The sequence below is a fragment of the Phyllostomus discolor genome, chromosome 2 (genome assembly GCF_004126475.2).
Source record: "Phyllostomus discolor isolate MPI-MPIP mPhyDis1 chromosome 2, mPhyDis1.pri.v3, whole genome shotgun sequence".
Lineage (NCBI taxonomy): Eukaryota > Metazoa > Chordata > Mammalia > Chiroptera > Phyllostomidae > Phyllostomus > Phyllostomus discolor.
Genome location: NC_040904.2, coordinates 121,044,783 through 121,066,068, shown reverse-complemented (window position 1 = coordinate 121,066,068; position 21,286 = coordinate 121,044,783). Strand labels below are relative to the sequence as shown.

The 21,286-nt window shown below is 43.7% G+C and overlaps 1 protein-coding gene across 6 annotated transcripts in view; it reads left to right on the top strand.

The window, feature by feature from the left end:
* The window catches only part of LOC114513564 (inositol-pentakisphosphate 2-kinase), a 111,884-nt gene that overhangs the window by 16,426 nt on the left and 74,172 nt on the right, over positions 1 to 21,286 (top strand). The window lies entirely within an intron of this gene.

Sequence of the window (21,286 nt, the reverse complement as noted above, 5' to 3'; positions counted from 1 at the left end):
GTGTACTCCTGGACAAGAGAGCGCACAAATGCACTGGCCCTGAATCACTAGGTGGGCGAGAGAGTAATAGACGCTTCTTCCTAAAGGCCGTGGGCTGCGTAGCCCATGGAGAAAACAGGTGAGTACACTGTGTGAGTCCAGGTCATGAGCAAGAGCAGGAGAACATTCCTTTGTTCCCCTGGATTTACATTAGCTTGGGTATGGGACTAATCAACTTTCCAAACTTCCGTGCACTCTGGGTTCGTCCACCTCCCAACCAATCCCTTCTTTCCCCAGGCTAGATTGACAGGTGTCTTTGGTCCGGAACCTACCCCACGGCTGCCGTCCTGGCTCGTTAGGGGCAGACTCAGGGCTTTAACTGACCCTTCACTGATAATAATCACACCTACCTCAGTAGTCAGGCTTTCCTAGGATGCCTCTAAACATGCCCAGGTGCCTGTGGCCATGCCCACCACTACCTGAAGGAAAGAGTAGATCTGAGAGGGTCCTTCTTGGAGCTTCTCACCAGGTAGGATTGGATGGGAAGAGCAGGCTGAGGGTGGTAAGCTGAGGTCTCTCCTGGAGTGGTTATGGGGGGTCCTTTGGGTAAGTTGGCAAGTCTATGAGAACCTGGCTCTGGTTTTTCGGCTGACTTGGGTTCCAGTGGAAGCACCTGTAAAGCCAGTGTGATATTGCGTTTTCTGCAGGTCAGGATCACCTGGTAAGCTTTCAGGATTCCTGGTAAGCTTTCAGGAATTCCAAAGCCTCCCCCACCCCCCACTACCTATGCCCAGATGGATCAAATCAGTCCCAGGGTCAGCCACGGGCAGGATGAAGGAGGTGTGAGTGTTCGAGCTTCTGGAAGGAGCCCAGGGGAAAAATGAATTTGGGAGCCCTATCCTATCCTGTCTGTGCAGCTTACCTTGGGATCTGAAGATTCCCTGCCCATGTGGTGGAGTGTCACTCTGCATTTGTCTGCCCATCGGGGGCCTAGAAATGCCCCCAGCCCTTGTCTATGTGCTGTTGGGAAGTCCTGCCTCTGTATCTGCATCACCTTGCTAGGTCAGGGTCACCAGCTGCCCTGAGCTGGTCCTGGAGAAGGGTTCTTCCTGGAGGTGTGTATGAGCAGATGGTAGACCCAGCTAGAGAGGAGAGGCTGGGGGCCATTCTGCCTCTGAGTCACTGGGAATGTGTCCCCTGCTGGCTAAGAGGAACAGTAAAGAGGAGACATCTGCAGTGCCTCTCCCCCAGAACCTGCATACCCCCAGCCTCCCCAGCAGACCTGGAAACACACCTGTTGTTTCCATTGTCCACTTGTGGTGTGGGCCTGTCAACCCCCTGCAGTGTCCCTACATCCTCCCTTGTCCTTCATTTTGTCCACAGGTATTTATTGAGCTCCTGTCACTTGCCAGGTATGGGCTTACAGCTCCAATAGGCAACCCACTGAGGGGGCACAGACTCAGTGCCAGACATGGGGTGCTCCAGTACACAGTACCAGTATACTGGTACACAGGTGTACCAGTGCTTGTGCTCCTCCCTGTGTGAGAAGCTACTCTGGCCCACACTATGTATCTGGGTGTTGGGCTTTGCCGCTCTCAGGCCCCACTCAATAAGGGTCATCCTAATGCGCCTTCCAGTTCTGTCTCCCCCTGGGGATCGGGCCTCGATATGGCAATTGGTCTCTGTTCTAGTCTTCTGTGTTGAGGGCTGCTCCCAGGTGACTTGTGTGTCTGGCTTTTCTGAGAGGCAACAGAGTTGCACATGTTGGTGCTTAGTTTTCTTTGAGCACTGTGTCTGAGTCACCAGTGCCTCCCTTTAGTGGACGTCAGGGTTTCCAGTGTCTGACTGTCAGGATCACAGTAACAACACCCATGTGTGAGGCTCTGTGTGGGCCTGAACTTTCACCTTTTTTGGCAATTCCAATGAGGTGAGCCCATCTCCTCTTGTCCAGAATGGAGACACAGACAGCTACCCTGGTTCTCTGGGGAAAAAAGGCCAGCCTCTTCTTGTGCTCTGCCCCTTCAGTTACCCAGAACCTGGGGGTGGCAGGGCTGAATGCCAGGAGGGAGAAAATCCCCATAAATCTGTGTGAAGTAGGTCTGGCTTTAGCCAAACCTGAGTATTAACAGGCACTGTCCCAGTAAGCCAGATTGCAGACCCCAGACCCCAAGACTGGGAAGGGCCAATTGGCAGGTATGCCTGTACCTGGGAATGGATATTTCTGAATCCCTGGGTAATTCTGAGGCTCAGACAGCTGAGCAGTGGGGCTTTCAACAAACTCTTCCACCTCTTTCCTGTCTTTTCTGGTGGGTCCACTGGGAAACGATATGGATTTGTTTGTTCTCAGAGTTTAGTTTCTCACCTGTGAAAGGAGATCCCTCCCAAGAGAGAAGTTAATGTGCTCACCTAGAACTGTGAAGTGCATAGGCCTGGGTTATTGCCTGCCCTCCCAGGCCTCTCCCAGCTGTTCATCTTCTCGCTAGATCCCTTAGAGCTGGTAGGGTACAGAGGGCCTGGTGGGGGCTTGGGAGCAGAGAGCAGAGCTGGTCCAGCTGAGCAGGGCTGCTGGCTGGGCCTTGGAGCTGCTTTGTTTCTGGGTGCTGCAGGGTTTCCCATGGGGCCTTCTTTAGGACAGCTATCCTGAGTGTTTCCTCATTGATTGGGGGCTCCAACCCTTCTCATGCCCCTCTCCTCCAACCTGTTTGTGCAGGTGCCTTGTAGGGGTGTAACTTGTTTCTCCCCAGTTGCCAGCAAAGCTGTGTTCCTGTGTGGGTGATGGGAAGCATATGGGCCACAGTGGACCTACAGTTTGTTTCTTGTCCCGCTTCCTGCTGACTGGACTTTGCGTTCTTGTGTGTGTGTTTGTGTGTGTGTGTGTGTGTGTGTGTGTGTGTCCTCACCTGAGGACATGCTTTATGGAGAGGAGAAGGGAGGGGGAAAGAGGGAAAGAAACATCTATCATTTGCTTCCCTCACATACCCCAACCAGGGGCCAAATGCACAACCAGGCATGTGCCCTGACCAGGAATTGAACCCATGACCTTTTGTGTTGTGGGATGACACTCCAACCAACTGAGCCACACTGGCCAGGGAAGGACCTTGTGTTCTTGTATTGCATATTTGCTGAAGTGCATTTATGGGAAGTTTATCTTTCATCTTGTTTCTGATGCCTCATCTGTCTCATCAGTAAGGAGTGATTGGGTTTCCTGGGGTATATTCAGGCTAGAGGTACATTGGTTTGGGTTTCATTGATCTTTTAGCTATAATTACATGCAGGGAAATGCACAGACTTAAATTGCATGTGCACAGCATTTCTGGTCACACTTGCTGTTCTGCTGTCTGTTTTTATCTCACAGCCAGTCCCTGAGTGTCTTGTCTCCTGGCGTTGTGCATTTGGATAGCAGTTCAGATATTATGTCATCTTTAATGGTTTGCTTCTATTTCAATATTTAGTTTTAGAAAGCATTTTATTTATTTACTTTTTTATTGAGATATAATTTACTGTTTATTTTTAAACCCTATTTTTAATAGTTTTGAAAATTGTCATATTGTACTCCTTTTTTATTAAAATGAGTTTTTCTTGTATTGTAAGATAAATACAGAAAGTATACAGATCATAATGTACAGCTTGATGGCCCCGCATAGCCCCACAGATGGAATAGTGGCATGTTGTCAGCTTCCCAGTGACTGGTCTCTGTCTTTGTCCAGGGGTAATGGCTCCAGCTCTGAATTTTCCTATTTTTGATTTACTGTAGGCAGTCCCATGGCATGGGTTTTGTGTGTTTACTCACCTTTTCGTGTCATGAGATGCTGTTGCCTGAATTTGCAGATTGTTGGCATTTGTTGCTGGTAGGGTTCTTGTATAGACTTACTATGCTTTCTTATCTAAGGTTTGGGTTACTGGACTCTGTGCCACTGTAAGCATATGTGTGGATGGCACCTGGGTGGGGCTGTCAGGTGAATGGAGGATAGGTAGTTTCCAGGGTAGTTGCATTAGCAGTGTGGGTACTCCTGGCTCTCACCCTCCTCCCCACCCAAACCAATACTTTCTGTGTTAAATTCCAGCCTTTCTGATATTGTCTTAGTTGCCATCCTGGTTCTAATTTGCATTTCCCCACTCGGAGACTCTTGTGAAGGGACTGTTCAGGACCTTGGCCAGTTTTTCTATGGGGTGTCTTCCTTTTCCTTACTGACATGTCAGACTCCTTTGTTTACTCTGAGTATAGCTCCTCCCACCCCTCCTTGCCAGTATTTCTGACACTAGTGCAGTGGAAGGAGCTGGGGTGAGGGGTCTAGATGGCCCAGAGTTCCAGATGTGCCTCTACCTGAAATAGCTGATGCCTTGGCCTTTTGGAGCATTAGCTTCTTTGTCCATAAAATGGGAATGTCAGTTTTCCAGACAACTTTGAGATAGGCATTAAGTGAAATAATATAATTATAGATAATGGCAAAAGTGGTAGCCATTATTATTACTAATACTAATTTTTTTAAATGGGAGGAGACCTCACACCTACTGGGATGGCTAAAATCAAAAGATAGACAATAACAAATGTTGATAAGGAAGTGAAGAAATCAAAACTCACACTTTGCTGGTGGAATGAAAAATGGTATGCCTCCTTTGGCAAATAGTCTGTTGGTTCTTCAAAGTGTTAAACATAGAGTTGCCACATAAGAACCAGGTATTTACTCCTGTGTATATGTCCAAGAGAACTGAAAACATGTGTCCACACAAAAATGTACAGATGTAAGTGTTCACAGCAGCATTATTCATAACAGCCCCAAAGTGGAAATTGCTATGTACATTAACAGATGGATGGAAAATGTGGTCCATTCATACAATGGGGTAGTGTTTGGCAATAAGAGAAGCAAAGTGCTAGTGTCACTGGTGAAGGGGTTCTTGCTCCCCTACAAGATAGAAATCAAGAGAGGAGGCGAAACATTCAAAAGAAGAGAAAACAAGGTGGCAGGAAAGGAGAAAGGGAGGGAGCACGATTGCATTAAGGGAGCACATGCTAATAAAGAGTATGGCTCCCTAACTGCTGTCGGGGTCTGTCTTATGTAGGGCTGGGCTCTTCATGCAGATGCACGATAGATTTCTTTGCTTTCTAGGTTCCCACCATGAGCTGGCATCAGCTGGCACAGGTGTGAGTGGAGCTGTTTCGGGAGTGCCTGAAGAGAAACTTTAAACTTACGTAGGAGAGGCTTAAAAAAGAACAGGAGAGCATTCCCATCCATTTAAGAGAGGCTCTGCCTGTTTTACTGATACATGCTGCACCATAGGTGAACTTTGAAGTCATTATATTCAGTGAAAGAAGCCAGTCACAGATGATCAAATATTGTGAGGTTCCCTTCATAGGTAATGTCCTGAGTAGGCAAATCCATAGAGACAGAAAGTACATATTTATGGTTTTTAGGGTCTGGGGGAGGAGTGTAGGGGAGCTGGTGAGTAACTAGTAATGGGGATAGGTCTTTCTGGCGTGATGAAAATGTGGAATTGGATAGTGGTGATGGTTGCACATAGCTATACTAAAACCCATGGAATTGTACACACTGAAAGGGTGACTGTTAGGGGATGTGAATTATATTTTTACATTTTTTCAGTGGAGTTGAGGGGGACAGTCTTTTTGCTTCTTAAATGTGTTAGATAAACTTTACTCTGTTACTCTGAAGTAATCACAGAGAATTTGGACAGCTTCCTTCAGGCATAGAACTGTGTTACCCATTTTGGGTGAGCTCCATGTAATGACTAGATTCAGCCTTTTTCATTAGCATATTTATCATTTCATTTGAGTAAGACTTGTGTTTCTAGTTAAAGTAATATTCTAGTGTTAATGTATTTAGATGCTGAGGTTATAAATGTAATTGCTGGTTTTTTAAATTATGTATTCCTGACCTAATAATTTAGTTTGGGGGGATTGGAGATCTCTAAATAACCTTTTGGAGGTGTTTCTTAGTGCATTTTCTTAGTTGAGATCATCACTTGCAAACAGTATGGAATTTATTCTTTTTTCTGTTTCTTCTAGTCTCTATGAAGTATGATGGGAGGTTTTCTTGCCTCAGCCTTTTAATTAAGGGAAGTGACACCAGTGCTTGTCCTTTATTCATTAATGCATTCTGTTCTCTGTTAATGTTTGCTGTCATTTTAAATCTGTTTGGGAGATTTACTGTGTAAATGCTTTTTTTATAACATTAAGAAAGTAAGTTACCAACATATATTTTTCTAAAGCTTAAATTGAAAAGTGAGGTCAGGTCACAGTGAATACACCCTAGTGCAGATGGAGTTCTTCCTTTCTAAATATTACTCTGTGGTTCCACTTCTGACACACTACATTGTATGGTTTACTTACTGTACTTGGCCTATTTTGATCACTGGTAGGTGCTGAATCAATTTTTAAGTTGAATGGGTACCACTGGTTTTGTGTTTCCGGGGCACATGAATGATTCTCAAAGGTGGATTGTTGCTTCTGTTTGCTGAAGTGTCACCTGAGGTTTTGTGTGCATGGTCACAGTGGATGTTCAAGAGCCCCACTTTGAAGGGAGGATTTGTGGACCTCCTGAAGGAGTTCTGGCTTGTCGATTGAGCCGGAACTACCATCCTCCCTCCCCTTCCTCTGTTTTGTCTCCTGCTGTGGGTGGATGTGGCAGTAGACAGAAGCTCTGAGTTCCAGCTCTGGTTCTGCCATCCCTGGTTTAGTACTTTGCACAGGTTGAGAAAATATACTAACTTAGTTGCTTTGGCTTTTTTCTTTAGTGTTTGGGGTTTTGTTGTGTCAATTCCCCTTTGTGAGACTTGTTACTTTGTTCAGTTTCTGTATTTCTTTATCTTTAGTGTGTATTTTTAGTGCAACCCCTCCCTGAGCACAGTGCCACTTCGGCAGTGATTCTCACTTTCTGATGTGCAGTGTTTCTATCCTTTGTTTATTCGACTTCCTGTTGTTTTGTTCTGCATACAATGCCTCTGATACAGACATTGAAGAGATCAATTTCCATGTGTTTGGGTGCATGCTAATATATTTTTAGTAGCTTTTTTTTAAAAGGACAGTTTTAGATGTACAGAAAACTTTTAAATGTATATTTTTATTTTCTAATATGCATGGATTTTCTTCCCTTTTTATAGTACTGTGATGTTATTCCATTGTATCATGATATCATTTCCTTAGGGAAAATCTCTGTCTGGAAAAGAAGTCTGTGCCCTTCATCTTGCTGTTAATCTTCTCTGTGTTGTGTTGATGCTAATTCTGATTTATTTGTGTATTGCTAAATGATTGCAGTTGTTAAATGCCAAATCTCTAGTTGACACATTCTTGAATATGTACGATTACTAAGTATTTTCTACTAAGCTATTTGGGCCAGTGAATTCAGTGGTGATAGGTTTAATCAAAGACTTTAATCTCCTAATGGTATAAAATCTTTACTTCATAGTAATGTCATTGACCTTGTATCTGTATCTACTTCACAGGTGTGATCCCCTTCTTGAGTGTGATGAGTCTTTTGTGGAAATGGGGTTTTGCAGGGCTGACAGGCTCTTGTAGAGGGAGTTGGCCACACAGAAATGTCCGAGTGTGGCCATGTGACGGGTAACCCCCACCATACTATGTGTTCTTTCCAGCCCTCAGAGTTGCCAGATCTGCCTGTGCCTTTAGTGAATGGTGAAGCCCTGTGGCTTGGGGAGAATCCATCAGTCCCTCAATATCTGTTGAGCACAGACTGGCAGGCCAGCAAGGGGCTTGAGTTGCTTTTTCCTCTTCCTTGCCTAGTTCCATGCTCTTCCCTCCCTCAGGATAGAAGCAGTGAATTACAGCTTCAGCTAGTTAGGTGGGGCTGGCAGCAGGTGCATTGGGTATAAGTGTGCCAGCAGATGGTGACTACATGGAGTGAGCCCTCCCTCCCTACCACCAGCTGCCAGATGGCCTAGCACTGCCTAGGCCACTGTCCTGCCCAAAGTAGTGCACACTTGCTCTTGAGAATCTGCTCCTGAGGGCAAGGATCTGGTAGGGATACCACTTTGAACTGGCAGAGCAGTACCAGACACTTCAGGGCCTCCTCACTCTGGTTGGGGGATAGAGAGGCTGTGGTGCTGATAGTGACTGATCAATAGTCAAGACTGTTGGTGAGTCAAGGTGGCAGTGATTCTGTTCATTTGGTAGATCCCCAGGATTCCAGGCTTTGGCCTAGTAAATAATACCCTGGAATATAATAATTGGTCTTATATATAAATAAAAAATTGAATTAAAAAATTAAAATGAAAGATTTTTTTTCCTGAAAGTTTGGGCCAAAAACATGGGTGTGCATTATACACAGGAGCACATTATACACCACAAAGTATGGTATTTGTAGGCCTAGAGTCGTTGTGTCAGACTAAGTGTTAGCTCTGTGAGCTGGGACTGGTGACCAGTGCTCATTGCAGAGATGCCCCAAAGCCATTCTCTTGAGCAAGGCCACTGAAGAGCAGACACACCGCTCCATGGGGGCAAAGGGTCTGGCCTGCATAGGTTCAGGGACAGAACTCACAGGGTTGCTCTTCAAGCCCTGGCATACTTCATAACTAGGCCTGATGTGGCTTGTTTCACCTGTGCACCTGGGTCCATATAGCTGCCTCAGCACTGGGCATTCCATACACACACACCCAGTGTGTAGCCAGGCACACTGAGTGGGAGGAACCTCTCCGGCTCATGGTCAGGATGGGTTCCCGGCAGTAGGTGCCATTGTGTTTCATACCTGCTCTTCTGCCTGCTGGGTGCTGGGGTCTGCCACAACCAAGGAGGAAAGGGGCTTCTTGTCCAGGGCTCAGGCATAGGGTTTGGCCACACTCATAACTCCACCTGAAGCAGCCCCATCCTTCTAGGTTCTGACCCGATATGCATTTCTGCCTCTGCAGTTGGCTTAGGCATGCGTCCTTCCAGCACACACTTAATTTTTCTGTAGTGAGCCACAGGAGGTAGATGCCATATGTTGTTGAGGTGCTGGCCCCCGCAGTCCATATCTGGCCCTCAGTCTGGTCTTGTGAAGAATGTTTTACTCAGTCTTGCACGTCAGTGGCTGCTTTCAACCACAGCAACGGAGCTGAGAGTTGTTAAGACAGACCCCACTCGTGCACAGTGGTTAATTCTGTGTGTCCATTTGGCTGGATTGAGGGAGCCCAGCCAGCTAGTGAAGCATCATTCTGGGTGTGTCTGAAGGTGGTTCTGGAAGAGACCGGCATTTGATTCAGGAGATGCCTCCCTGTGTGGGTGACATTGTCCACTCTGTTGGGGCCCAAATTGAACAAAAGGCAGAGTTCTGTCTCTTCTTCAGCTGGGACATCCATGTCCTGTCCTTGTGCATTGGAGCTACAAGATATATATGTTTATATGTAGGTATCTCCATGTCCTCTTGGTTCTGTTTCTCTCGGGAACCATGACCAATATAGATTTTCGTACCAAGAGTATGGAGCTGCTTAGGGTCTCTTCCTGTTTGTCTCCCTGTTTCTACCCTCCCATCTTTGTCCTTGTCCTGGGCACCCCACGCAGAGGGGCATTCTGGCTCCTCCCTTAGTATTGGGGTGGGACCTAGGGCCAGAACCACTACAAAGGGACTATCTTGCCTCAGGAGGCCTTTGCCCTGAAACACGTGGTGAGGAAGAGGTAAATGGGGCCTTTTGCTTGGAAAGCCCACATATTCCTTGTGGACACCAGGTTCTCAGTCTCCATCAGGTGGCTGGCTGACCCTGGTTTGGGCCTGAGAACCAACAGCCCTCACTCAGCTCCAGTTCTTGTGTGCATGGACTCTAGCCAGTGGTCCCAGTGTCACATTAGCCTGCATCAACTTTCTCATTTAGTTGTATTACAGCAGACTACCTGCAGAACCAGGCTTGTGCCAGACATATCCAGAGGGCTGCAGTGTGCTGACCCCTGATCTAGGAGTGCTTCTCCTCAGGTGGTAGACAGACACCCATTCCCTATAATTGTTTATCTTTGCTTCTATATCTGCTTCTGTCTCTGGATCTCAGCCTAATCGTGGCTGTAGTGGCTTGAGTGTCTGGTGGGGCCTTGGGCTTGGTATGATGTGCTTGTTAACCCCTTCCCTGGTGGTCATGGTGGAGGGGCGTGTGTTTTGGCTTGTTGATGATGGTCAGAAGTGCTGGCTGAAGAAGTGTTGGTTCCTCTGGACGTGGGAGTGGAGGCGAAGTGGGGTAGTGCTGCCCAGCCACTGGGGGAGCAAAGATTTGATGTGCTGCAAGAATATCCTCATGACAGCTTCATCCACATCAAGCCCTTGCCCTCATCAGTGATCTCAGTTGCTAACTCTGTTGTCTCCAGCTCAGTACACCTCTAGTTGGAACCATAGCCCAGGGCCCCCATGCCTGCTCCACTCCTGCTGTGTCCTGTTCTGTGGGCACCCTGAGTACTGGGCCCCACTGCCCTTGGCATCTTGTCCAGGCTGTGTCACCCACCTTGGGTTCTCCCAGAGGCAGCTGCTCCTATTATACCATGCTGCATTGTTGGAGCCTTCTCTGAGATTTGGGGCTCACTCAGCCTGGACCTCTGCACAGTGTCCACCTTTGTGTGGATGAACTAGAAGGGGAGCCAGCCGTGACCTCACACCTGGGCTCACTGGGTGGTGTTAGGGCTTGCCCGGTCTGTGCAGCTTCAGAGCAGTGGGTAGGGTATAGGCTAGGAGCAATCAGCCTGCCCATAGCCAGGGCAGCTCCGGGGGTGGGGGGTGGGGAACATCACAGAGACCTTGCCACCACCTGTTGAAGCCAAGGCCAGTGTGCTGTATTTCAGTAGGTGTTGCCTTTCTTTGCCAGAGCATCTGGGGAAGTTTTTGGGCAGGACTAGGTTAGAGGCCCAGGCTGGATCCCCATCTGGAGGCTCTCTGCCCATCATATGGAGGATGTCATTTCTCTGAGTGCTTCCGAGGTGGGTAGGCAGGTTTTGAGATGGACTCAAAGTCACACAGGATGGTGTGCGGTGGGAATGAGGATGCCTTGGTCAGAAATTTTTCAGACAGGTGGGCTGAGTGACCAGGGGCACAGTTTCCACCTGACTTTCAGTCTCCTGGCCTGTGATTGGAGTAGTGAACACAAGGATGGGGCTCCAAGGTTCACATTCTTCAGGTTGGGGGTAGGATGCTTCAAAAACATTCGAGCTGTTTTAGACAGCTTTATTGAAGTAGAATTGAAGTGCAGTAAATTGAATATATTTAAAGTATTCCATTTGATCATGAGATCGCCAACATAATAGAGATGATGAAGGTATCCATTACCCCATGTGTTCCCTAGATGCATTTGTAATCTCTTCCTTCTTCCTCTCCAGGAGAGCTCAGTACATATTTATTTGTATTTTCTAGTTTTTATACAAATAAAATTATACAGCATGTACTGGGGGTTGATTTCTGTTTTTTTGGTTTGGCTTTCCACTAAGCATAATTTGAGATTAATCTGTATTTATGTGGTTATCAGTGGCTCCTCCCTTTTGATTGCTGAGTACAGGCATACCTCAGAAGTATTTAGGGTTCAGTTCCAGACCACCGAAATAAAGTGGGTATATAAAGCGAGTTGTCGTCTTTTAGCTGATGGAGGGTCTTCAGTTTGTAAAAAAACACACATCTGTGAAGCACACTAAAGCAAAGTACAATGAAATGAAGTGGGCCTGTAGTATTTTATAGTATGGCTGTCCCACGCTTTTTAAAAAATCCATTTTCCTATTGGTGGACATTGGGTTGTTTTCAGTTTTGTTTTGTTTTGTGAGTCTTTATCTGGATATGTGCTTTCATTTTTTCTTGGGTGAATACTATGGGGTGGTTGGCTATGTTATATATCATATACATACTTAAATTTCAAGAATCTGCCAAATTGTTTTCCTAACTGTTGTATCATTTTACATTCCCCACCAGCAACATGTCCCAATTGTTCCACCTCATGCTAACACTTGGTAGGGTCCAGCATTTTAATTTTCAACATTCTAGTAGGTATGTGGTAGTATCTCATTGTAGCAGTCGTTTTCCAATGTTGAGCATCTTTTCATGTTATCCTTTTCCATACATAACATCTTGGATGAAGTGTCTGTTCAGGGGTTTTTTGCCCATTTTTTTTCTTTTTTAGTAAAGCTTTATTTTTAGAGAGGGGGAAGAAGGGAGGGAGAAAGAGGAGGAGAAAACATCAATGCAAGAAAGAAATTGGTTGTCTCCTTGGACCAAACCCACAAGCCAGGCAGTGCCATAATTGAGGATGGAACCAGTGACCTTTCGCTTCACAGGAGGGCACCCAACCAACTGAGCCACCCAGTCAGGGATGGGTTGTTTTTCTTACTGAGTTTTGAGAGTTCTTGTATTATAGATACAAGTCCCTTATCATATGTGTGATTTGCAAAGACTTTATCCTAGTCTAAAACTTGTCCTTTTATTCTCTTAACTTGTCTTTCATCTTAGTTTTGAAGTCCAAATTACCAATTTTTCCTTTTGGGTCTTGTCCAAGGTCACAAATATTTTCTCTTGTTTTCCCCTAGAAGTATTATACTTTTAATGTTTAAATCTTTGATTTCTTTTTAATTATTTTCATATATGCTCTGAGGTATGGGTAGGTATACTGTTTCCAACAAATTGCCTGTATCTGTCGAATCAGTTGGCTATATGTGTAGGTCTGTTTCTGGACCTATTCTGATCAGATCTATTTATCTTTATGCTGATACTATACTGTCTTACTATAGCTTTATAAATATTGAAATCAGGTAGTGTTAGTCTTGCCACTTTTTTTTTCAAAGTCATTTTGATTATTCTAAGTCCTTTGAATTTCCATATGAATTTTAGAATCAGATGGTCTATTTCTATTGAGAAATTGGCATTGTGATGAATTGAAAGATCAATTTGCAAAGAAGCACCATCTTAACAATATTGAGTCTTCTGGCCCATGAACAAGGTATAAGCTATGTGTGATATGAACAAGGTATAAGCTATGTGTGATGTATCTCTCCATTTATTTAATTTCTTCCAGCAATATTTTGTGACATTTAGGGGGTATGTCTTGTATATCTTCTGTCAGATCTAAATATAAACATTTAATATTTTTGATGCTCTTATAAGTAGCATTAATTTTTTTTTCACTTTCTGATAGTGTATTCCTAGTGCATTGAAATAAGTTTGATTTTTGTATATTGATCTTGTATCTTGTAACCTAGCTGAAGTCACTTATTAGTTCTATTGGCTCCTTTATAAAATAGATTCCTTTGGATTTTCTGTGTATAGACTGAGTGATGTGTGATTAAAACACGCATGGCAATTTTACTTCTTCCTTCCCAGTCTGGATGACTTTGATTTTTCTTGCTTCATTGCACTGTAGGCTGGGAACTCCAGTATGATGTTGAGCAGAAGTGGGAAGGCTCAGTTTTTCACCATTAAATAATGTTAGCTGTAAGGTATTTGAAAGATGCCCTTTATCATGTTGTGGAAGCTCCTTTCTGTTTGCTGAGAGTATCAGGAATGGATGTTGAATTTTGTCAGATTGTTTTCTGCATATTTTGAGATCATATGAATTTTCCTTTTTGTCTGTTTATATATTGAATCACAGTTGCTTTTTTCCCTAATGTTAATCAACCCTACATTCTTTGGATAAGTTCCACTGTATCATGATTCCTTATCCTTTTTATATTTTGGTGGATTCTATTTGAAAGAATTTTGTGAAGACTTTTTTACATCTGTGTTTTTCTAGGATATTGGTTTTTAGTTTCCCGTGTGTGTGTGTGATATCTTTGGTTTTGGTTTATAGGTTAATGCTGGTCTCACAAAATTAGTTGTAACGTATCTCTTCCTTTTCAGTTTTCTGGAAGAGTTTGTGTATGGTTGGATTTCTTCCTTTCTTAAATGCTTCATAGAATTCACCAGTACAGCCATCTGGGCCCAGCATGTTCTCTGTAGGTTTTTAACAGTTACACATTCAATTCCAGGTTATCTGTTTTTTTCCTTGAGTGGACTTCAGTAGTTTGTCTTTCAAGAAATTTGTTCATTTTATCTTAAGTTATCAAATTTATTGGTATAAAGCTGTTCATGATATACCCTTGTTACTCTTTTTAATATCTGTACTGCTATCACCTTTCATTCCTGATATTGGTAATTTATGCCCCTCATTAGTTTGGGTAGAAGTTTATTGAGTTGATTGATCTTTTCAAAGAATTTGATTTTGATATCATTGATTTTTCTGTATATTTTATTTTAGTTCTTTGATTTCTACTCTGATCATTATTTTTCCTCATTTTCTTAGGGTTTCATTTGCTCTAAATCTAGTTTGTTTTTAATTGTTGAGGAAAAACTTATAGAGCCTCAATCATAAGTGTAAACTTTCATGAGCTTAACACACTGACATAAGTACCCAGATCAAGAATCAGACCATCTCCAGACCTAGAATTCCCTCTTGAGGGCCCTTCTAGGAACTGCCCCCCCCCACCCCCCCGCCAGCCCAAGGTCACCACTGCTCTGATTTACACCACCATAGGTTAGTTTTACTTATTCTTGGAATTGTATATATATAAGAGGAATCACACAGTATATTCTCTTTTGTGTCTGGCGTCTTTTACTCAACGTTATGTGAGATTCTTCTCTGTTGTCTGTATAACAGTAATTTACTCATTTTCATTTCTATGTAGTATTCTGTCGTGTAGCTATATCACAACTTTTCCCTCCCCTGTTGACAGATAGGTACTTGGGAACTTGTGGTTTGGTGTTCTGTAAATAATGCTTCCATGAACATGTCTTCTCATGCACACTTGTAAGCACTCCTAGAGCACAGGTATATCCTTAGCATTAGTAGACTCTGTTTTCCTAAGTGGTTGAATCAATTACACTTCCATCACCAGAGGATCAGAGTTCATAGAGTTTTAGGCAGGGCATGACAATGTGTACTAGTCCACCATCAATGCCATCCAGTGTTTGTTGAGGGACTAAGTGAGTGAAAAGAGAGACAGTCCTGACTGACACTGGCTGAATTCTCAAAAGACACCATCTGGGCCTAAAGACCAGACAAAACAAGAAAGACCTCTCTCCTAAGGAATGCACTGCCTGCATGGCAGGTTTAAAACCATGCTTCAGTGGGGTTTGGGGGTTTTCTGTTCAGTACAAGGGAACTTGTGTCTGGACCATGGAGGTGAGGAACCTGGCAGCCATCAGGCAGGGCTTGAAGACCTTAATCCCTTAGTCTCGAGGAGGGCCATGGCGCATTTGGATGAAGGCCTGGAGGGTTATCTGCACAAAATCAAGTATGGTGAGCTGGGGTGAGCACGGGGCTCTTTGCAGCTATGTGAACAGGGCACAGACTTTTTCAGCCTTGTAATCTGTTGAAAGGACTCAACCTCAGAGGGCTGTTAACTCTGCTTTGAGCTTTGCACATAGTCCTCAGTCTAGCTTTTAAGATGGAAGCTGAGGTTCTTGATTGGATTGATTTTTTTCCTGATACAGTCATTTAGTGTTACAAATGTCCTTCTGAGTACTTGCTTTAGTGGCATCCCACTGAGTGCCATATTAATTTCATTTCCATTCAGTTAAAAATACTTTCTAGTTTCCCTTTTTATTTTGCTTTGACCAAGAGTTAGATCTGTTATTTAGTTGCCAAATATTTGGGAATTTTCTAAATATCTTTTGGTTATTGATTTCTCATTTAATTCTCTGTGGTCAGAGTACATACTTTTTAGGCTTGAATTCTTTTGAGACATGTCTAATGGCTCAGAATTTGGTTTGTCTGGGTAAATATTCCATGTGCCCCTTAAAAGAATGTATGTACAAGGTCTCTCCAGGAGGTATCGAGTCATGTAATATGAAAAATAGAGACACTTATGGAAGAAGATACAAGATACATTGTGCATAAGACAGACTTCTCAGCCCCCTTCAAAGTAGGCACCTTGGGACCTCACACAGTTCTCCCAGTCGCCATTAGCTGCCCTGTTATATTTTCCTGCATCTCATCTATGGTCTGAAATCTCTTCCCTTTCAAAGGTGATTTTAGTTTGGGGAAAAGCCAAAAGTGGCAGGATGCCAAATCTGGGCTGTAAAGGGGCTGAGTCATCTGGGTGATTTGATGTTTCACCAAAAAACTCTATAGGAGATGTGATGCATCATGAGTGGGTGTGTTGTTGTGATGAAGCTGCCAATCACCAGTTATCCGTTGCTGCAGCCTTCTGAATCATCTGAAGAGCTTCTGTGGAGTAATGTTCAAGCATAACGCAAAATTTGATGCAGATTCATTGTTCTACTCGCTTAGTCATTTTGAGTGCAGTGGCTACACAGTACACATGCTCATTCAATGGTGTCTACTTCCCCCACTGACTAGTACAGTGAAGTTGTCATTGTTCACACATGCACATTCGAGTCCACTCCCCTTGGTTGCCAGGTTACATTGATGTGGTGCAAACCATTCTGGTTATATTAACAATGGCTGGACTTTTTCTAGACAAACCTTGTATGTGCTGCTGCTATTGACAAGTTAGCTAGTGGGTTTGTCTGTTTCTTCTCCCAGTTCTATCAGTTTTTGCTCACATATTTTTAAGCTCTGTTATTAGGTGCACAAACATCTAGAATTGTTACGTTTTCTTGTGAGTTAATTACCTTATTATGAAATGAACTTCTGTGATAGTATTTTTTGCTGTGAAATCTACTTTATTTGATGTTAATAGAGCCATTCCAACTTTGTAAAAAAGTGTTTATTGATTTTTAGAGAGAGATGATGGAAGGGAGGGAGAAAGGGAGGCAGGGTGGGGGAGAGAAACATTGATATGAGAGAAAAATTTATTGTTTGTCTTCCATATGCGCCCTGACCAGGAATCAAACTCAACCTTTTAGTGCATGGAACAGTGCTCCAAACAACTGAGCCACACCAGCCAGGGCCCAGCCTTCTTTTGATGAGTGTTAGCATGGTTTGTCTTTTTCTGTCCTTTACATTTTAAAACAGCTGTATTTTAACAGCTTTACTTATTTCAATACTTCACATACCACACATTTCCCTTATTTTAAGTATTCAATTCAGTGGCCTTTGGTGCATTCACAGAGTTGTGCAGCCGTCACCACAACCCATGTTAGATACCCTGAACCCCTCCCGACTCCAACTTCCCAACTCCATCTCTAGCTTAGGGCAACCACTAATCTATTTTCTGTCTCTATAGATGTGCCTATTTTGGATATTTTATGTACAGTAAATGGTATTATACAACAATATATGGTCGTTCATGACTGTCTTTTTTCAGAATGTTTTAAAAGTTCATGTATGTTGTGTCATGTATCAGTGCTTCATTGCTTTTAATTACCAAGTAGTATTCCATTTGATGGATAGACAACATTTTATTTTTCCATTGATCAGTTGGTGGACATTTTGGATTGTTTCTACTTTTTGGCTATTACAAACATTTTTTAAAAAGATTTTATTTATTTATTTTTAGAGAGGGAAGGGAGGGAGAAAGAGAGAGAGAGAAACATCAATGTGAGGTTGCTGGGGGTCATGGCCTGCAACCCAGGCATGTACCCTTACTGGGAATCGAACCTGCGACATTTTGGTTCCCAGCCCGAGCTCAATCCACTGAGCTATGCCAGCCAGGGCACAAACATTTTTTATACAGTAAGTTTTTGTGCGGCTGTATATTTTTATTTCTCTTAAATCTGTGCCTAGGAGTGGGATTGCAGAATTACATGGTCACTGTATGTTTAACTTTGTGAGGTACTTTCATTCTGTTTTCCACAGCAGCTTCACCCATGTATGGTTTCCAGTTTTTCCAAATTTTCACCACCACTTATCTTCCATTTTAAAAAAAAATTATGGCCATCCTTATGAGTGTGAGGCGCTGTCTCGTGGTTTTGACTTGCATTTCCCTAATGTCTAGTAATATTGAACATCTTTTCATGTACTTTTTGGCCATTTATTTATGTTTTTTGAGAAATGTCTATTCAAGTTCTTGTCCCTTTTTTAATTGGATTGTTTATTCTTTCATCACTGAATTTTAGAAATTCTTTATATATTCTAGGTAGTAGAAGCTTATCAGATATAATATTTAAAATAGTTTCTTCTAATGTGTGAGTTGTCTTTTCACTTATAGTGTCCTCTGATACACAGAGTTTTAAAATTTTGAAGTCTACTTTATCTATTTTTTTCTTTCGTTGTTTATGCTTTTAGTGTCATGTGTAATAGCCCTTTGCTCACAAGGTCATGAAGATATATGTGTTTTCTTCTGGGCATTGTTTTAGATCTCACATTTATGTCTTTGATCCATTTTGAGTTAACTTTTGTATATGACATATATGAGCCAACTTCATTATTTTGCACGTGGATTTCCATTTGTCTCAGCACCATTTGTTGAAAAATTCTTTCATCGTTTAATTATCTTTGTGCTCTTTTCAAAATCAATTGATCACATAGGTGAGGATTTATTTCTGGACTCTTCTGTTCCATTGGTCTCCATTGTCTATTCTTAATGCCGGTTCCACTCTGTTTTGACCACTGGAGCCTCATATAAGTTTCAAAGTCAAGAATCTCAGGCCTCCTACTTTGTTCTTTTTCAGTTTTGTTTTAGCTATTCATATTCCATGTGGATTTCTATTTGTGCAAAAAAAAGCCATTGGAATTTTGGGAGGGGTTGCATTGAATCTCCAGTTAATTATCTTTTAAGGGGATTTAAATAATAAAAGAAAAACAAGTCTTATATTTACTTACATAGTTACCGTTTCTGGTGCTGTTTCCTCCTCCTCATAAATCTACATTTCCACCAGATATATATATTTGGGTTTGCCCAAGGATTTTATTAACATCTTGTGATGCAGGTTAGCTGGTGATAAAAATCTTTTAGCTCTTTTATGTTTGAAGTCGGTATTTTACCTCTGTTGTGAGTAGTTGTCACTGCATGTAGCACTCTGGATAATTGGCTTTTTGTTTTGTGTTTTCCAAGCCGTTTCTCTACTGTCTCTAGGCTTACCAGAGAAACCTGCTGTAATTCTGTTTGCTTCTTTATAAGGAATATTCTTTTTCCTCAGGCTGAGTTTAGTATTTTCTCTGCATTCCTTGTTTTAAACAGTTTTGTGGTATGCCTTGGTGCAGTTTTCTTTATATTTCTGGTCCTTGGGGTTGATGAGATGATAGTGTTTGTGGATTTTACAGTTTCCATCAAATTTGGAAATTTGTCAGCCATTATTTCTTCAAATATTTTTCTGTCTTCACCCCTATGCTGGGACTCTAGTTACCTGTGCATCAGTCTCCTTGAAATCCTACAGGTTACTTGGGTTGTTTGGTATTTTCATCTTTTTTCTGAGCGTTTCATTTTGGGTAGTCTTTTTTTACTAGTTCTTCAATTTTCTTATCTTTTCTTCTGTGCCGTGTAATCTGCTGTTTATCCCATCCAGTGCCCTTTTCATCTCACACATTGTGCCTCCTTTTTCTATACCTTTGCCTCCTGAGCCTGTGCAGTCATTCCTGGCTAGTGTCCCTGATCCGTCACTGTGTCTCAGGTATCCACGTCCTTGCTGGGCCATACCCTGCCCCCTTGGTGGGCTGTGTGACCTGTGATGGGGTGCTGGATTTTGATTGGGAGATGGTGCTGTTATTCCTGTGTATATTCCATGCTTCATTCTGGGATATAGCTCTTGGATCCTTTCAGGTTTTGCCCTTAAGTTTTGTTTGTTGGTTAGGACCAGGGAGGATTCACCTGGCTCTGTTTTGGCCAGGGTCTATGGGAGTGATGGGATGATTGCTTCTGTCCTCCTGGTGGCTCTTTTCCAGCCTTAGTGGCTTACTCACAGGCTTGCACAGACAATTCCCTATGAAGACTCAGGGCTCCTCTCTCTGCTGGTCTGCTGCCATCACTGCCTGTCTACCTTCTTTCAGCACTGCCTCATCATCTTAGACCAGCTGACCACTTTGTACTCTTTCTGTTCCATGGCTGGAGTTCCTTCTGGGAGGGGCTGGGGCTGACCTGGAGTTTATATGTGCCCTCCCTCTCACTACCTGGTGTCCGGTGAAAACCAGTGCGCAGTCACATCAATTCCTAGTTATTTATAGTGTTTCCACATAGGATGTAGATCATTCCCTGCCACAGCTTTGTGTTGATGGTGGGTGGGAAGGGTACAAGTTTTTCATATTTATAGTCGTTGGAACGCTTCCTGGGTGCTCAGGCTGTCTCCAGCAGGCCTGGACTCGCGTGTGTGTGCATTGCAGCATTGAGCCATTCCGCCTCTGGACAGCCTTTGAGGGTGACTCAGTGCCTCATGGGATGTCTGCATTTTGGCTTAAGGTTGGTGAGTGTGTTCTGCTCTGTCCACCCAGTTAGGCTTGTCTGGAGGTTTGGAGAGACACTAGGAGCTTGATGCTTTCCTGCCCTCCTGGAAGCCTGGCAGGTTCTGGGAGTCCCAAGACTGGTGTGCAGCTGGGAGTCAGACAGCCACCCAGGATGGGGCAGGTCCTGTGTAGACACGATTTGTGCTCTGGGTTTTCCCTGACCAGGATGGAGGAGGAGGACAGCAACAGAAATCACAGGGTTGAGCTCACTTGGTTTGAAAATAAACTGACATCTTCCTAGAATGGCTGTGTCAGTTACTGGGGGCAGATGAGCAAGACACACCAATGGGAGGGCAAGCTGTTAACCTAACCCGACCCTGCTTTATTTGGAGGAGGCAGTCCCCCCACTGCAAAGAAACAGGTCACTTTCTTGTGTTAGAAACAGTCCTGCCTAGTAACATCTTATATATAGGTTTGCACATTTTCCCAAGTGTTTTCTTAGATTAAATTCCTGGGCTTATATTAATCTATTGTATTTGTCTGGTTATATTGGCATATTAGCCTAGACACTCATAGTAAGTGAGTGAAAATGTTCGTATTTCTGTGAAGAAATAAAGGCATCAGTTTTCTTTCTGTCCAGGAGCCCTGTAAAGGACAGGGTCTCCCTCAGAGGTCGGCATGGGACAGCCAGTGGGAAGGGGGCACTGGGGAGGACACACAAGATTGGCCCATGGGGATCTTGTCTTGGCTGCTGGGATGTACAGGGCGGGGGAGAAGGAGAAGCAGAGGTACTTTCTGGGGGCCTGGCTCCTTGCCTGGGGGACAAGACATGATGGGAGGCCCCTGCTGGTCCAGGATTCTTGCCTTGTTGCTGTTGCCCATGGGGGCTTCTTCCTGTGCCCCTTTGCCTCTCACAGCCCAAAGCCCTCCCAGTCTAGGGGTGACAGCATCCTCTCTCCTGTCTGGCAGTTTTAACTCCACACCCAGGTCCTAGGAGGGCAGGTGGAGTCTCTTGAATCAGGCACAATTGATGGCTTGGCAGCAGGCTCTGAACCACAGCAGGCTCTGGTTCATGCTGTGGTTCCCTCATGCA